General features: G+C 41.0%; 1 non-coding gene across 1 annotated transcript; it reads right to left on the reverse strand.

Moving 5' to 3' along the window:
• Positions 1-226: 226 nt before the first annotated feature.
• TRNAG-UCC (transfer RNA glycine (anticodon UCC)) lies at positions 227-298 on the reverse strand. Its single transcript has one exon. It is a non-coding gene; the product is annotated as a tRNA-Gly (tRNA).
• Between the last annotated feature and the right edge of the window lie 16,837 nt (positions 299-17,135).

Below are 17,135 nucleotides of genomic sequence, written 5' to 3' on the forward strand. Positions count from 1 at the left end.
CTCCAATTTAGAGACAAGTATGTCGTGTGGGACAATGTCAAACGCTTTGCACAAGTCCAGGTAGATGACATCAACTTCTCTACGCCTGTCCATCAATTCTGTAGCCCCATCATAGAAGGCCACCAGATTGGTCAGGCAGGATTTCCCCTTAGTGAAGCCATGCTGGCTGTCACCAACCACCTTGTTGTTTTTCATGTGCCTTAGCATGCCTTCCAGGAGCATGCTCTGCATTGGCCAGGAATTGAACCCAGGTCAACTGCTTGGAAGGCAGCTATGCTAACCACTATGCCACCAATGCCCAAGAACTTAATTTCTTAAATTACTTCAAAAACTTTCATTTCTTAAAATTGATTAAATGACAAATATGAAAAGTTAATGGCTCATATTATTTTCTTCCTCAAGTCAGAGGATTTTGTGTTAGTCTGGGATGCACAAAATTCACATTCCCAAGGCTGATAATGTAAATTTGTTTCTGCCTTATGTCATAGATGAGTTATGAAGCAGTTAAAACTTTACAAGTGAATTGGAAACTGTCTTTTCTCCCCCATTTATCTGCTAATGTCTTGAAACACAGGTTTCAAGGATCTGCACATGATGCTTTAAACAATCCACGCCAAAATAACTGATTTTCTTGGACTCTTCTGTTTCAGTGACTAAAGAAGTCTCTGATATGCTGGATCTAAAATACATTAAAAGGTCTGTTGGACACTGTCTGCACAGCTGAACTGGGCAATTACGCTACACTGCAAGTAGATACATGCTACAAATGGAGGGTGCCCTAGAAGTAAGGCATGTTTGCTAAAAGCTGACCTGATTCTACCTCCAGCAAGGGTATTTTTGTCTCCTTCATCCAGCTGAGGTGGGTGTTGTCAAGCAACTAAGCAGTTTTGAAACTGTATCAGTTTAAAAATACCCATGGAAGACTTTTGTGACACTTTCATATATATTGCTTTCATGGGTGTATAAGGCCAGAACTTTGACCCTCTGGACAGTAAAAGATGTGATTTCATTCAGTTTCTTTTGCATTGCACAGAGAAAAAAAGAAGAAACCACCAGAAAGATTCCCTGTGTCAGAAGAGATGCAACTAGTAGGTCAGAAAATATTATGTGAGATACAGGTTCATCAGCTGGCTTAATACAAGGTGCTATGTTTTTCCTACAGACTTTGTAGGAAGTCTGTAGGACTTTCACATTCTTCAGCTACTGTGGTGACAACTACCAAAATATTTAGTTCAGTATTTCCAGTGATGAGACCATGTCCCTTCATACCTTCCTAGATTGTTTCAGGGGCAGTCTCCTGTCAGTGAAACTTCTATCTCCATGGATCCTGGTCTGTGGAGCTGCCTGTTTCATTTGGTATCTGAGAGCAGTGGAGGGATTTACTGGTTATTTCTATGCTGCTCACCTGGCAAGGAATCAGATTCTGGCCTTGGGATGAAGGGGCAAAAACTGCCTTGCTATTTCAGGCCAGTCCCCTCCAGAGCACACCGACTGCATTTGCATTGCACAGACTCTGGTCTTCAGGTGAAACTGCACCCTTAAACTTTGAGTGGTATTCCGTGTGCTTCATTCAAAGTATCTGAGATTGGATATTAGGATTAGATATTAGGAAACAATTCTTCCCTGTGAGGGTGGTGAGACACTGGCACAGGTTGCCCAGAGGAGCTGTGAATGCCCCATCCCTGGCAGTCCTCAAGGCCAGGTTGGACAGGTCTTTAAGCAATCTGGTCTAGTGGAAAGTGTCCATGGGCTGGAACTAGATGATCTTTCAGGTCCCTTCCAACCCAAGCTATTCTAAGATATGATTCTATGATCTTCTCTGTGAGGTTTGTGCTATAGGCCAACCATGCTGTGGCTGTATGTGTCCAGTGACATGTATGAAGGCTTGTGGTGCTTCCTGTAGGTGCAAAGCCTGCAGAAAGTGTGTCAAGCCAATGCTGATATAGTCTTGCCTACACCCCTTTTGGACTATTCCTTAGCATAGGTATCCTCAGTACCTTTCCCAGGCATGGTGGTAGTAACTAGCTGGAAAGAGACACATGCTAAGCTCTAGTCTTCTGCATGGGGTAAAGAAGTGCAGTGTAGGCATCGCTGGTGTTTCAGACACTCACAACCATACGCTGTGGTTTGTTCTCTCAGAGAATTATTTTTGTCAGTACTGGAGGACCAAGATCAGGATGGGAGTGTCATATGAGCAAATACCAGCCTGGACCCCCCCGTGCACAGCTGCAGAAGCCAGTCCTTTTAGAGCCTCTGTGTTAAGAAATAGTTTTGAAATACTGTTTTTGATAACAACATAAGCTTTATGGGTTTTGCTTCTTATCCTGAAAACAAGAGTAGATTATTTTTTTATTTTCTGTTGTTTTTTTTTAGGGGGGGGAGTTCAAAGACCAAGGTGTATCCACTGCCTGCCCAAGCCCTGTATAGAACAAAGGCTTGTGTAGGCTCCCTTGAAATCCTCATTGCATTCATTGTGGAAAATTAGATTATTTTCATATCAGTGAGTTTCAGCTGCAGATTTCTATTTAGTTCATTAATTTGCCTTGAAGTTGGATGGAATCAGGAATATATTTCTCACTTTGATTGAGTAGTTAGGGTTGATACTTTCTTGCTTTCATGCTACTCCTTTTAAAAGTCTTTCAGCTGTGTTTTTGAAAATAAAGTGAGTGAATTTATATTTAGACATCAGCAAGCACCACATGGCAGAGACAGCTACTCTGGAATCCTAACGGGCTCTCAAGAATTATCCTCTGTGATTATCTCCACGTCTGAAGGACCATATGTCACAGGCTCTGCAAATGGCATCTGGTTATATCACACAGAGAGGTTTCTTCTATCTATTTTGCAAGCAGCTCAACCCAAACTGGTGAACAAATCCCCGAATATATTGAAAGGATTTCTTTAAACTGTGTTATTAAAACTGATGTCTTCTGCAAGCCGGATGCCTGTTTTCCCTAAAGACAATTTAACTCTCTTATTTCATGCTGTGTCAGAAAGGACATGTGATAAATCAAATGAGTACCTAAGCCAGTATATCAGGAAAATAATTACGAATGACCTTTTTCTCTTCTACCTACAAATGTTATCCAGAAAGGGTACAACCCTTTCATGCCCAAGATAGACCAGAGTACCTCTAATCTATCAGGGCAAAAATCTTGTGGTGGGAAATGAATGCCACCTGAGCAAACAGTACCATAATTACTCAAACAATTACTATATTGATCTGAAATGTCATAGGTCAAGTGGATGGCCTGTCTTTGGGTGATAGGGGATGGTGACAGTTTTTTTTGAGAGCTCCTTCTTAACTCATTCCAGGTGACCCCATGGACCACCCTGAGTTGCCTTATGTCACAGGGCATGTGCGTTCCCCACCATGTCTGATCTACAGCTCTGCCTACATGTATCATTAGGTGAGAATTCTGGTGATCTAGTGACAGAACTCAAGTGATATAAAAATCCCCTCAAATCCTCATTAGGAAATATTTTATTTCCCACCCGTGCTGATGAAAACAGCCCAAGCAGTACTTTCTCATATCCTATCTACATAGCTTTTCTTCAGGCTTCCAGTCATTGCAGCAGAGTTATGCCAGTAAGACCCAAGATTTTGGCCTGCAAAGAAACATGTTCACTGTTTTCCAGATGAAAGTGATCAGAAGAGTGGGTCTGACTCATCTCTCATGCCCAGGCACGTTAACAGGAACTCAGTGTAGAATCAGGGTGAGGATGCCAGTATGCTACAGATGCATTTAAATGTGGAGAGGATGCAGTGTTGTAAATCTCTGTCTAAGACAAATAGTGCTCCATAAAAAGATGCCGAAAGGGCACTGGAAAGAAAACTGTCACTGTGTTAAGTTTGTGGCATAGTTTCTTTCTTTAGTGGCCCTCTGAAATTGAGGTTGGGGCCCATGCCCATCAGTCCTATTTTACCACGCTTTGTGTTTTTTATTGTCCAGGTAAAATTGGAGATCTTGAGGCTTCCATCATGAAACATTTGCCCTGATGGCATGGACAAGTCCTGCCATGTCCTCTCCAATGCTGGTGGTTTGGCTGCTGTGCACAAAGCACCTCTGATATCTGGTCCCTGTGAAATCTGGGTTCTCGCTGCTGGGAAAGCAGCAACTTGGCCAAAAGGAGCTGCAGGAAGACTCATCTCCAGGATTGGGGGCCACATTTCAGCTCCAGCCCTAGTGCTCATTCTTGCCTAAGCTATTCTGCAGCTGTACTCCCTTGCTGATCCCACCCTTGCCACTCTGACTTGGCCCCAGGGGTGTCCTTCCACCCCAGATGTGGCTGGAGCACCTCCTATACAAAGACAGGCTGAGAAAGTTGGGGCTGCTCAGCCTGGAGAAGAGAAGGCTGTGTGGAGGTCTCATAGCAGCCTTCCAGTATCTGAAGGGGGTCTATAAGGATGCTGGGGAGGGACTCTTCGTTAGGGACTGTAGCAATGGGACAAGGGGTAACGGGTTCAAATGTAAACAGAGGAAGTTCAGGTTAGATATAAGGAAGAAGTTCTTCCCTGTGAGGGTGGTGAGGCACTGGAACAGGTAAATGCTCAGTCCCTGGCAGTTCAAGGTCAGGTTGAACAAAGCCTTGGGTGATATGGTCTACTGTGAGGTGTCCCTGCCTGTAGCAGGGGGATTGGAACTAGATGATCTTAAGGTCCTTTCCAACCCAAACCATTATGTGATTCTATGAAAACCCAAATGAACCAGTTAAATCCAAGGTCTGAACACTGGCTCTCAAGATCTATAGTGTCTGCGTAAGGCAAGAGCTATGGGGTTTTTAAATAAACTTACAGTCCCAGTAGAGAGATTTTGAGATGAGAAATATTATTTTAGCAATTAAAATGATGTATTAATGAAGATTTATGTATTTCCACAACTCTTTCCTACTAGCAATATGTGCGTATATGTGTATGTATGTATATATTCCAGGGTGAAAATGTTTATTTTTCTCATTATTGTGAACATCTCACCAGTCTTTGATCTGTTACTATCTCTAGCAAAATGTTGTACTTAACAGTAATTGTTATTTTAATTAATATCAATCTGTATGATGCCTCTTACATCTAATGTTAGGCTTCTGTGACTCAGTGGTACTTATATGTGATCTACAGTTTCATAAATAGCCTGTGTAACATATGGCCTGTCATCTCTAATACATTTTGATGCATTTTTCTATGTTTTTCTATTTTGGGGATTATATCTAGTTTTACAGACAAATGGCCTAATTCTCAGTGTTTGTAGTTTATTTGTATTTCATGCCAATTTTTTGCAAAGATCTAAACTAAAGAAAGGGAAAACTATATTGCATAACCTCAGTGTTTCATAATAAAAGGCTGAATCCAGCCCTCATATCTTTCATTTCAATCAGCCACAAAGGGAAAGGTTCTGACCATTTGTTCAAAAATACTTGCCTTTTTTTCCCTCCTGGTAATTTCCTAGTGATTTCTTACTGTCCTAAGGAAATTTCTGATATATATATATATATATATATATATATATATATATATATGCTTCAATATACACAGACCCTTTTGTACAAGAGGTTGACTTTTGTACAAAAGGTTGAAATTTATCAGTGTTTACTGATAACTGGTCAAGCCCAGCATGCATCCACCCTCTGAAGGGAACTTGGGATTCTGGCCTTGCTCTGTGATCACCTTTCAATATAAGAAGCTTAGAGAGTCCATTCAGAAGTGATCTCAGAGGGGCCAGAAAAGAAGATTAAACAGCTTTCAAGCTTCAGGAAAATGCCTTTTATTGGGCCCAGGATAAGCCTGGGGGGGGGGGGGGGTGTGTATGTAATAAATTATGTAGATAATTTGTGGATTGAAATATTCAGTAGAGCTATGTGAAATATGAGGAGCATTGTATGCTAATGAGGGTTTTTACTTGAGGGTTTTAACAGTTTTAGTTGTACCTGGGAATTACATTTTTGCTCCTTTTCCCTTAGCAAATTACTAGCAATTGATTATGGATCTTGACATTAGCTGTGTGTATGTGTGTGGGTGTATTCGCAAGCATAGGCAGTATTAATATGTGTGCATGTATCTTTGTGCAAGAATTGTGATGCCATGATTTACTGTATTAGTAAAAAAGGTGTCCCTTAGGTTTAATTTGCTTCCGAGAATCATGTGGTAGCTCTGATGCTCTTCATATGCAAAATCACAACTTCCCCTTCACCACCATGCTCGCAATTTCAAGTTCCCAACCCTGCTGTGAGGAAATACCTAGTCTGAGTGTGCTGAGCTCCTGCTCCTGGGATTCCTCAGTCCTCAATATACTGCAGCTGGGATCTGGTCTGCCCTCTCTTGCCTTTAGGGGCCAAAACCAGTCAGTTGAATTGTGGCTGGGATAAAGGATAGGATGGACAAAGGTGCAACAGCCACTGGATATCACTTTCTGACACATATTTGTGGTGCTTTCCTCACTGGACTGTTAAAAAACCCAGTTAACCTGTTGCCCATTTTGAAGCTGCTTCTTGATAGAGCTGATAAAATAAAAGTCTGCAATTAAAATTCATGGATTTCCAGTTCAACCGTAGAATGGAGTTTGCTCAGGTGCTGCACTGCCCATCTCCCCAATCTGCATTCATTTAATAATCGTTCAACAACTCAGCTAGATGAAGGCTAAAATACCAGCTGATGAAGATGATCTGCAGGGGTTATGAGGCCAGATAACAGATCCCGAACCATTCAGCCAAGCACTCCTGTACTTACAGCCTTTAAAGATAAGTACAAGAGCATGGTTGTCTCAGGACCAAACTGTGCAAGTGGCAGAGCTTCTGTTGGAGTTTGCAGCAGCAACAAGGAGATTATCAATAGTAAGTTCTGTAGGATCATTGTTGTTCATATTGTCAAGGGTCAAGACACTGCACATTGAGGGACTCAACACTAAATCCAGAGCATATGAGCAGAAATTTTGTGTGTCACTTTGTGTATCACCAGTCTGTTCCATCAGCCTACTTTGATGCTTACATCTTCATTGGGAAGGAAAAATCCCGTAAAGTGTTGGCTGGAGCAGAGGCTGTTTAAGTTCTGTCCTTTCTGTCTTCAGCTCAAATCACTTCTGCTGAGGGCCTCCCTTTCTGCTTTTTACTTTTTTTTTTCAGGGAGGTGTATCAGAGCCAGAGTGTCTCTGAGGCAGGGTAGGGAGTGATACGTACCATGACAATGTTAAATTTGACCCTATTTCACAACAGGTCAATATTCTGATTAAGTCCAAAAAGGCAGTTCAAATCTAAATAAAATATGAGGAGCTGCAGAATTATGACTAGTTCTGAAGAGTCTGTATTTAGGGAAATGGGAAAGCAAAAATGCCTTTTTTTTTTTTTTTTTCTGCATGAAGTGATACATCCAAGAGCACTGGGAAAGGCGATTCAGTCTTATCTGTGTTCTTTTTCTTTTAAGCTGATTATGCATCATCTCTGGAGAAGACTGATGAAAACTTTCAGGTAAAATACTGCAATGTCAATAAAGCCATCCAGGAACAATTGCTTCAGAATAAACCCCCTATTTTCTAGAAAGTTTTTCATTTAAATAAAGATTGAAAAAATACTTTTTCAGAAGCATCACGAGAAGGGCAAACCACTGAAACAGCCATTCCAGACTCCACAATATGGCATGATTGGGCAATCCAGACTCCTAATTACAAAAATCAGAAAAATTTGTAATTCAAATATCAATAGTGAATATTTCTATTTGCACTTAGCAGACCTGGTTTTAACAGCCTAATAGGAAATCTTCTTTTTTTAAATCACCAACTGCCTGGCATTTAGCATGAATAAATTTGGGCTATGCATCTTCGCCTATGAATATGACATCACTTTAAGAGGTTTTTTTGTGAGACAAGCCTCTTGTTCAGATACACGCCCAAGATCCCTTGTAAAAACATGATGACCATCAAGTTATGGCATTGGTCACTGAAAATTTCTTGCTTGGTTATGATGAGTTGTTCTGTTTTTTTTCCAGCTTGCTTTAATCTGCAGATTTCTATGCTGGTTTTATCCAAACCTCTCTCTCTAAGAAATTCTCATTAAATGGCTTCTGAAACAGACAACTCTGCAATGCATTCCTTTACTTTTGTGTTAAAGTACACCTAGATTAACTCCACAGAATTTGGTGAAATTATTATGTCTTTAGGAAGGAATGAAGACTCAAAATCTGGGTAGGGACTGTAGTATATGGTATATTGCTGTGTACTCCACTTTCAGCTGGTGTAGAAATATACACATTGATATGTGATACTCATGGTATGTTTTGTTGCAGATGAAATGGACTGGATTATCACTGACACACTTGGGTTAATGGTGATAGCTTTCTTCCTTGCTATTTTTATTAACCAGTCTTTTCCTGTTTTCTCTTCCTAAGGAGAAGATTGATGCTTCCTTGGGAAAAAAAATTATGAATCTAGCCCATGTGCACTGAATTATGCATGGAGCCACCATAATTGCACGTATCAGTCAATGCCTGCAGAAAAAATGCAAGGCTAGGCAAGTAATGGCTGTAGGTAAACACACATTTAGTCATACGATGGTTACAGTAACTGTACATTTTGTATGCACGGCTGGATGAATGTTGTTATGACAGCTTTCATGGCTGAGTTCAGTGCAGTACTGTGAGGCACAGGAATACTGCTTTTCTTCTGGGATTGGCAGAAATGGAAAACTGCACCGCTCTTCTATTTTGCCTTAACACTTTAAGACTTCTTTTGTGTCAGAGAATCATAGACAACCAGAACCCTGAAAAGCCACCCTTAGTCTGTCCCCTCCCGACCCATTTACATGATTCGTGACAAATGTTTACCCAATTCTTCAAAATCTCCAGCATGTGAGGTTCCACAGACTCCTGAATTACCATTGTAGTGACTTACAAGCTCTACTGTTACAACAGTTTTTCAGTCTAAATCTGTCTTGCTGCAATTGGGCCTGTGTGACTTTCCCTAGGCACTGTGACCACGGAGAACAGGTGAATTCACTCTCTTCACAACGCAGCAAACTGCTAGTTAGAATGGCAGAAGTGGGAAGCTCTGAAGTCAACAGAATAACAGTCCCAACTTAGAAGAAAAGTGTAAGTATTGGTACATAAAATGCCACTTTGTTCGATGATGGTGGTCCTTTTCAAATGTCTTTACAGGATTTTAAATTGTTATTCTAGAAATTTAGCATGTAAAACCACATAGATAGACCTTCCTTCTACAAAGTACATGACTTCACAACTCAAAGCCTTATCAGAAGCTTCCTGGAACCTGGGTTATACCATCTTCAAAAACATTTCATATGTATTTCATATATTTATGTCAAGGAACAGACAGCGAGAAGGATCATTTCTTCACTGTAACCTCTAGGGGTTTCAGTTTAGCAATTCCCTTTCTGGGTACCAAATTTGGAAGCCTGATGCGAGATGTTCTCGGCTACGTTTAGACTACTAATTGAGACAGGGGGTGGAGGGCGATGACACACAAACATCTCTGCATTGAGGGGTGCTACAGGTGTTTAGTGCTTCTGATTTTCAAATCTGAAGCCTTTTGAAACATGCTTATTAGAAGATTCTAATCTTCTAATTAGTCTCAGTGGTGCTCCCTTTCTGCCAAGTGTGCCAGCTGCTCTACTTAAAGATGACACTGTTGGCAGGTTGGTTCAGAGCAGTGTGCTGTGAGAGGGGATGATTGGAGTTTGTCTGATCTCACGATGGATTGTGGGAACCTGACAGCAGTGGAAAAGGGAAGTGCCAGGGTGGGAAGGTGGACCCAGGCAACACTGCTGTGGGGTGAGAGAGAGATGTACTTTCACTGACTGTCCAACTGTAACCTGGCAGAGCAGGATCAAAATCCCTGTTAGTAAAGAGCTCTAAGACTGCAATAAGGGATTGATGAATGCTTATATAGGATGGCTAGAGGTGTACCAAGAATGGGAGGAACAGATGCAAGTCTTTGGGCAAAGAATCAAGAAGGACAAAATGTAAGGCATTTGTCCACAAAATCTCATCATTCATGAACTGGGATATATGGCTGTGCATGAAGTCTGCTCTCACGGAGAAAGATTTGTAAAAATTTATCTCTGCTTGAGGCATTACGTTATGCTTTTTCTAGCTGGTGTGAATACAAATATCAGATGAAGGACATTTATGGTCATTCTTATTACTGAATACAACAGGAGGATGGGGTTTGCCTAATTTCACACTTGTGGTCTCCACTCGTTCAGACAACTTTTGCATATCCCAGCCTCAAGTGATTTGTTGCATGCTGTATGTCAAGCCACTCACAGAGGTGGGAACAGCAGCCTTGCTCCCAGATGCTTTTCTTTAATCATGGGAATGTGTTTCTTTCCAGAGCAATGAGTTACCACTTCATGTATTTGTTGCAACATGGAATATTAATATTGTAATCATGTCTGTCTCCTTGGGGGACTTGTATTTTATTGTAGCAATTCAATACTGTTCACTATTTGGAGTTAAATAAAATACAGGAGTTCAAGGTTTTAAAAGCCTTTTCTGAAAAACAGAAAAAAAGCATACCAGAAATCACCTTCTCAGTTCAGAAAAGAAACAAAAAGAAAAGTATGGTTCATAATTACCAAAACCATGAACTATTGTTCATGATCACTGTTGTTTGGTTGTGGTTTTTTTTTTTTTTTAAACACCCAAGAAAAGATGCTTTCTAAACCACACAAAATGCTGTCATTTTCTGATAGGGTCCAGCATTAACCACACAACCCAAAAAGGTTTTGAGATGTGTGCCAAGGCTGGCACCGCAGGGTACAGTGGAGTAACCCAGCCTGAGCTAAGGGGCAGAGCTGTATGAGAAAGCGCTGCTGGAAACCTTGTTGAGGCAGGGATGCCTTCATGGGCTCGAGCTGCATTTCAGCTCCAGCCCTTACCCCTTGTCCTTGCCCAAGCCATGCTACAGCTCTTGCACACATCTTTTGTCAATCCTGACCCTCAGCTTGGCCTCAGAGTTGCTCCATCCTCATGCCTGTGGTCACAGTCCCCAGCCTGGCTCTGCTCACTGCCACGGGGGCAGTGGGAAGGGGCCACCTGGAGAGGTCCCTGTCCCAACCTATATCTCTGAGTCCCTGCTGCCTGCCTTGGCAGCATTGCTCCCTGACCCTTTCTCTCTGTAGCAAAGGCACTGATAGTGTAAAAAGGCATTCACAACAGCTTGAATAAAAAGACCAGCTTGTATAAAAAAAACTTTCCATTAATTTTATTCCCTTTTTCACTGTAAAAATAATTCTCAGTCAGAGTGCAACAGAAAAAACATATTTGTAACCATTAGTTTAATCACTGGCATGGCAGCAGTTCTGCGGGTCCGTGGTACATTTAAGGCTTGATTCTGTAAATACTTACATATCTGCATGTCATACAAGTGACTCAACTGCATGGATGTAAGAATGCATGTGTGTGTATATATATGTGCATATAGATGTATACTTTTCTTTGCAGGAAGTGGACCTTGTTCCATGGAGAATATATTGCCTAAATGGTCCCAGGCTAACCTATACAGATATTTTAAGCTCGTTTTGCTTGATGGCAGATGGAGACAAACAGTTTATAACATTAATTTTTTCATTGGATCTCATCTGACAAAATCCCCAGTTACTTTAGTCTAGCATGAACCATTATTCTTTTGTAGATATGTGCCTAATAAGCTTAAATTCTGAAAATGAATATTTGCACTTAAAAATATCAAGGGAGAGTTAAACATGCTGCACAGTCCTGGGAAAGCCAGCAGTAAAGCACTGCTTTCAATAATCAATAAGTTAACTAAGCAAATCTCTAGACTGTTGTTATGAGGGGATCTGTCATCATGCAAAATGAAGATTTATCTGAGAAACCACTAGGTAAATGCTTCTGCCACTTAGCAGTATGCGGGGTTCCCCCCCTCTTTTTTTGTTTCCTTTTCTGTATTGTGAGCTGCAGTTTCAAGTGCAGGCACACACAGATTTGTTTGCGTTCGAAACAGAGACAGGGTATGGACCATAGTCCTCACCAGCTTGGGTCAGTCTAAGGATGGGAGGATACCCTCTAGATTCCCTATGGCTAACTCTTCCTGTACTGCTCCCTCTCCCTTTGTGTCTTCTGCATTTTGTATCTCTCAGCATTAAAATACTAGGGAAAATTTACTTAATGCTTTTACAGGCTATCAAACAAATAAATAGTCTTATACCTCACTTATCTGTAGCCACCTGTGACAATTAATAATCCCAAAAGGGACTTCACTCCCTAATAAATGTTCAAATACACAGCAAGAATGTGAGCTATCTACTTGTAACAGTACCATCATTTTCTTCCAAAATGTGTCAGAAAGCGCTTATTAGAAAAGAAGAAAGCCTCAATATAATACATATAACTGAGCTTCACTGCTACAAACAAAATGCATTCTGTGATGCACTGCTTTTTGCTTTGATGGCTATGCTTCCTCATTTCCTAATTTTGTTTGAATACGAGTTTCAGGGTTGGAACCTAAAATCCTTGGTAGCCAGGTAACTGCACCAAAGGGTCATGTCTGGAGGCTCGAACATGCATGTTATGGTTCCTTCTAACCCCATTCCATTGGCATTTATGTTCCTTTCCACTGCTGCTGAGATTTGCCTCTGTCTCAGAGGGATTATGGATGACTCGTTGTTTATTGATAAAAAAATTCTTATCCACTCTGTAAATCATCTCTCTCTTTTCAGACATCCTGCCCAGCAAATGTGTCAGGTGCTGTGCTGAGAGAATAGGGATGCAGACAGGCTGGTAGCATGAGGGTGCCTTTCTGAGGGCTGCTTCCACTTCTTGGACACATCTGCAAAATGATCACCCCAGTGGGAAACACAAACTCTAGGATTAAAACTGTGTTTTAGCAGCTGTGTTGGACCTGTGAGTAGTTGAAAACAGAGTTGCTTGTAGTTGTGACAAATATCGTACAAAGGGCCCTAGCAGAAGCAGATAGGGTCCGTGGATACTGCGGCACAGAAACAATAGTTTCAAAGATGTAGGCAGTATCTCTCCTTCCAGGAAATACAGGGGATCCAAGTTTGGATGGCAGAAGCCCCATCACTACCAGATCTCATTAACATGTACCAGTGGAATGCCTCTTGTGACAGTGCTGACCTGAAATGTTTTTGCTTAATCTTGGGGCCTATCTTTTTCCCACTCATCATCTAGCCTTACCTGATGGCTTTGTAATGTTGGCATTTATCAGTGTCTACTTGTTCTCCCTTTCTGTTCTGCTTTATCTAATCTTTGTATGGGGCATACAAGTCTTCCTTTATATGACCTTTGCCTTTCCCTTGTCTTATACCCATTAACAGCTAGCTATACTCATCAGAAAAGGTTAATTCCTTTACATTGGCAAGGCCAGGGCCCCATGAAATCAAAGCTGAAATTCCCATTGACTTCAGCTGGAGCAAATACAGCTCAGTTTAACCAATGAACTTGAGGACAAAAGCAAAACAGAAGGCAGCAACAGCAAGTTCAGCTTACAACAAACTCCAAAATGATTAAAAGCTTACAAAGATCTCAACTTTTCCTAGATACTCATGCAACATCCAGGATGACATGGCTACCCTCAACACTGATCTTGCTACAGCTACCACCCACCTCAATAAATACTGATCATCTAATTATAAAGCTTCCTTCAAACCTGGATTGTGAGGGCACTGGGCTGGTTAGCCACTGATTGCAATGAGATTTTATTTTCAGTGACCGGTATTCACTGGACTATCTGTGAATTTTCTTCTGAAGTCATAATTTCTGAAATGTGTCACTTTTCATTAAGATGACAAATGCTGGCATTTGGTTGGATGTGGTATTGATCACATCAAGCTCTGCAATGATGGCTGGCAGCAGCAGAGCAATGCAGGAGCAGGTGGCTTATCTAGGGTTTGTTTTCATCCTGCAGTGTAGTTCTGACTTAGTGTGAAAAATATCACTGAAGAGGTAACATGCTGATCCTCTCAACTATCTATCAAGTGAACTGTTCAAAGCAGAGATAGGGCCAATTGATATAAGTGTACCATTCTGAATGGCAGCAGTGATTCTCCACCTATGAGAATTTTATTGCCTACTGCTGCACAAGAGGGTTCAAGCGCTGAGCAATTTCCACTGGATGAATGAAAGAGTGTGGGGACGTTTTTGCAAGTATGTGCTACAGGGAAACATCGCATTTTACAGTCTCAGCTTTCTTCCTTGTTTGTAAACCTGAACATTATCTTTTAGTACCTCTTTGATCTTTTAAACTTACTATAATACCAGGCCCTAATGAGGAATCCAAATAGCCAATAGTAATCCTCTGGTATAGTTGTACCTACAAAAACTTCATGCTAGAGCCCACTATTTTATGGAGGAAATGAGAGATCATGCTCTAAGATATTAAACATTACAAAGGACACGACCAATTAGACTGCCTTCTGCTCAGGACTCCAGAACAATCAAGGAAAAGAAATAGTTGTGGTACCTCATATGAAGCCAGTAGCCAATTTCCTCCTTGTCTTACTGTTTTTCATCCAACTTTTCATAGAAACATAGAACCAGAGAATCATGGAGCAGTTTAGGTTGGAAGGGACCTTAAAGATCATCTAGTTATAAACCCTTGCCACAGGCAGGGGCACCTTCCACTAGACCAAGTTGCTCAAAGCCCTGTCCAACCTGGTCTTGAACACTGACAACAATGGGACAGCCGCAACTTCTCTGGGCAACCTGTGCCAGTGTCTCATCACTCTCACAGGAAGAACTTCTGCTTAAGGTATAATGTAAATTTCCCCTTTCAGTTTAAAGACAATCCCCGTTGTCCTGTCACTACGAGCTTGTAAACAGTCCCTCTCCATATTTCTCGTAGGCTCTCTTTAGGTACTGGAAGGCAGCTCAGGTCTTCCCAGGGCCTTCTCTTCCGCAGGCTGAACAACCCTAACTGTCTCATCCTGTCTCCACATGTGAGGTGCTCCAGCCCTCGGAGCATCTTTGTGACCTCCTCTGGACTCACTTGAGTAGGTCTACAACCCTCTTGTGTTGGTGGCCCAGAGCTGAACACAGTGCTCCAGGTGGGGTCTCACCAGAAAGGAGTGTAAGGTGTATATGTGTGTGTGTGTATGAACTCAAAAGCTAGAAAATTATGCTGGGGGGGGGAATATTTTGGTTCTTAATTAATAAAATGGTTATTTTTAATAAAAGCTTTCTGCAGTGCTAGAGGAGGTTTCAGAAAATAAGTCCTTTTAGCAGAGATGTATCACCTTCTGGATTGAACTTCAAAACACATTTTTTATACTATCAAAAATAGGTGGGCTTTGTCCTCATCTAATGAGAGTGACCTCCTATACAAAGCTCTTCAAGTTCTATTTATGAAGAGTGCCACATCAGAAACTGATATTGATTTTTATTTATTAACTTTCTTTATGTATTTCTGGCAGTTACATCTCTTTTATTACCTTCAGATTGAATGACTAGGCCTCTTAATATATTGCTATAGGACTTGTTTTCCAAACATCTCTTACTTTTGTTGATCTCTTCTGAATTTCTGTCATTTTGTCTATTTTTTTTTTTTTTTTTACTTTTTTTTAAGGCATGCAGTGCTCTGAAACTTAGAAAGGTCTTCTGTTGAATACGGCAATTATCTTGCGTAAAAGGAGATCAACACAAGTTTGGGAGTGAAAACTTGACGAAAATAAAATGTGAAGGCCACAAAAATATTCACAATTCCAAAACTGTGGACCTGCCCTTTACCAAACATTTAACAAACTTTTGTTGACTGATGATTTACTTCTCTGTAATTTCCCCTTTCATCAATTTAGTGATTAAAATGGTACCAGGAGAGCTCATGGAGGCAAAAGCTAATGTTCTAGGCATCATAAACCACATATAAGAAAGGATAGAGAGAGAGATGTGCCTCTGCGAGAGAGACCCTATATTGAGTATGATGCCTTCACAGCATACCCAATAACTTTTCCCTGGAAGAGTTGTTGGGTACTTTCTGCTTTCTTCAAGTTTTGATGGCTGAGGCAGGTGGCCATGGAGGTTTGTGATACCCCAGGGAGCCCAGAGCCTTGGCACCATCCCTAACAGGAAGGGCGCTCACAACGGGTGGCGGAGGGGAAGCAGCTCTGTGTGGTTCTGCTCTTGATTGCATCTGGAAACATTCCAAAGTGGGGAGAGGACAAGTGAAATTAACCAATTACATGACAAAAAAACCCCTCCAAAACACAATACCAAAGCTGTGGTAACACTCAGTGCTCTATGTCATACAAGAATGAAAAAAAAGAGGGAAAGGGATGGGAAATTTTCTTTTAAGATACACATTTAGTGAAAAAATTCAAACCAGCAAGACTTCTTTTCAAACTCTGAAATGGAAGAACTTTCTAAACACTTTGTGGATCTGAGTCCCTGTTTAGCTAATTACATGTTTAGAAAACAAATCTGTTAATTCTGGAACTGGGAATACCCATATGAAAATATGGTCATTGTGCTGCATACCAGTCAGTGAACAGGTACTGTACAGCCATTTTTACCCCTTATGTCTCCCCAGGAACAAAAGCTAACAGTAATGATATACAGACCTACTTCTCAGTTGATCTAGACTGGCTTTTCAGGGTTATACATGATGGGCCAATGCCTGCATCCCAGTTTTGACATGGATATGCTTTCCACACATGCTTGGGTTCCCAACCCCTATGCATCACATTGCTGATGGAAACATTCCAGCTAGTTTCAAAATATCAAATATTGTCTTCTGGCCACTTCAAATATATTTCAAATCTAAATTCCTTTTTTTTTTTTTTTTTTCTGCTTAAAAGCTACACCCCATGGACAAGCCCTGTGTGGCATGCTGACCATCTGGGAGTTGTTACAGCTGTGCTTTTCAAGAACCAGTTACCATTCCCACTTCAAGCATTGATAAGCCCATGCTTAATTTCACACTGATTCTGGAGAAATTGGCCTGTGAGACTGCTATGCAAAGACAACAGTTCTCCATTGAAATAGGTCAGTTCTCCCACATGATCAGCAGCCTGTTTAATTCCCAGATACTGAGCTAATTGGATTGTCCAGATACAAGATACAACAATCTTTTGTATTTTTAGAAATAATTGTGGAATTACAACCTTTCCATAAATTTAGCAGTACTCTCCACTCTCTCTCTGTTAGAAGAATTCAATCCTAT

The sequence above is a fragment of the Lathamus discolor genome, chromosome 4, assembly GCF_037157495.1.
Source record: "Lathamus discolor isolate bLatDis1 chromosome 4, bLatDis1.hap1, whole genome shotgun sequence".
NCBI classification, from domain to species: Eukaryota; Metazoa; Chordata; class Aves; order Psittaciformes; family Psittacidae; genus Lathamus; species Lathamus discolor.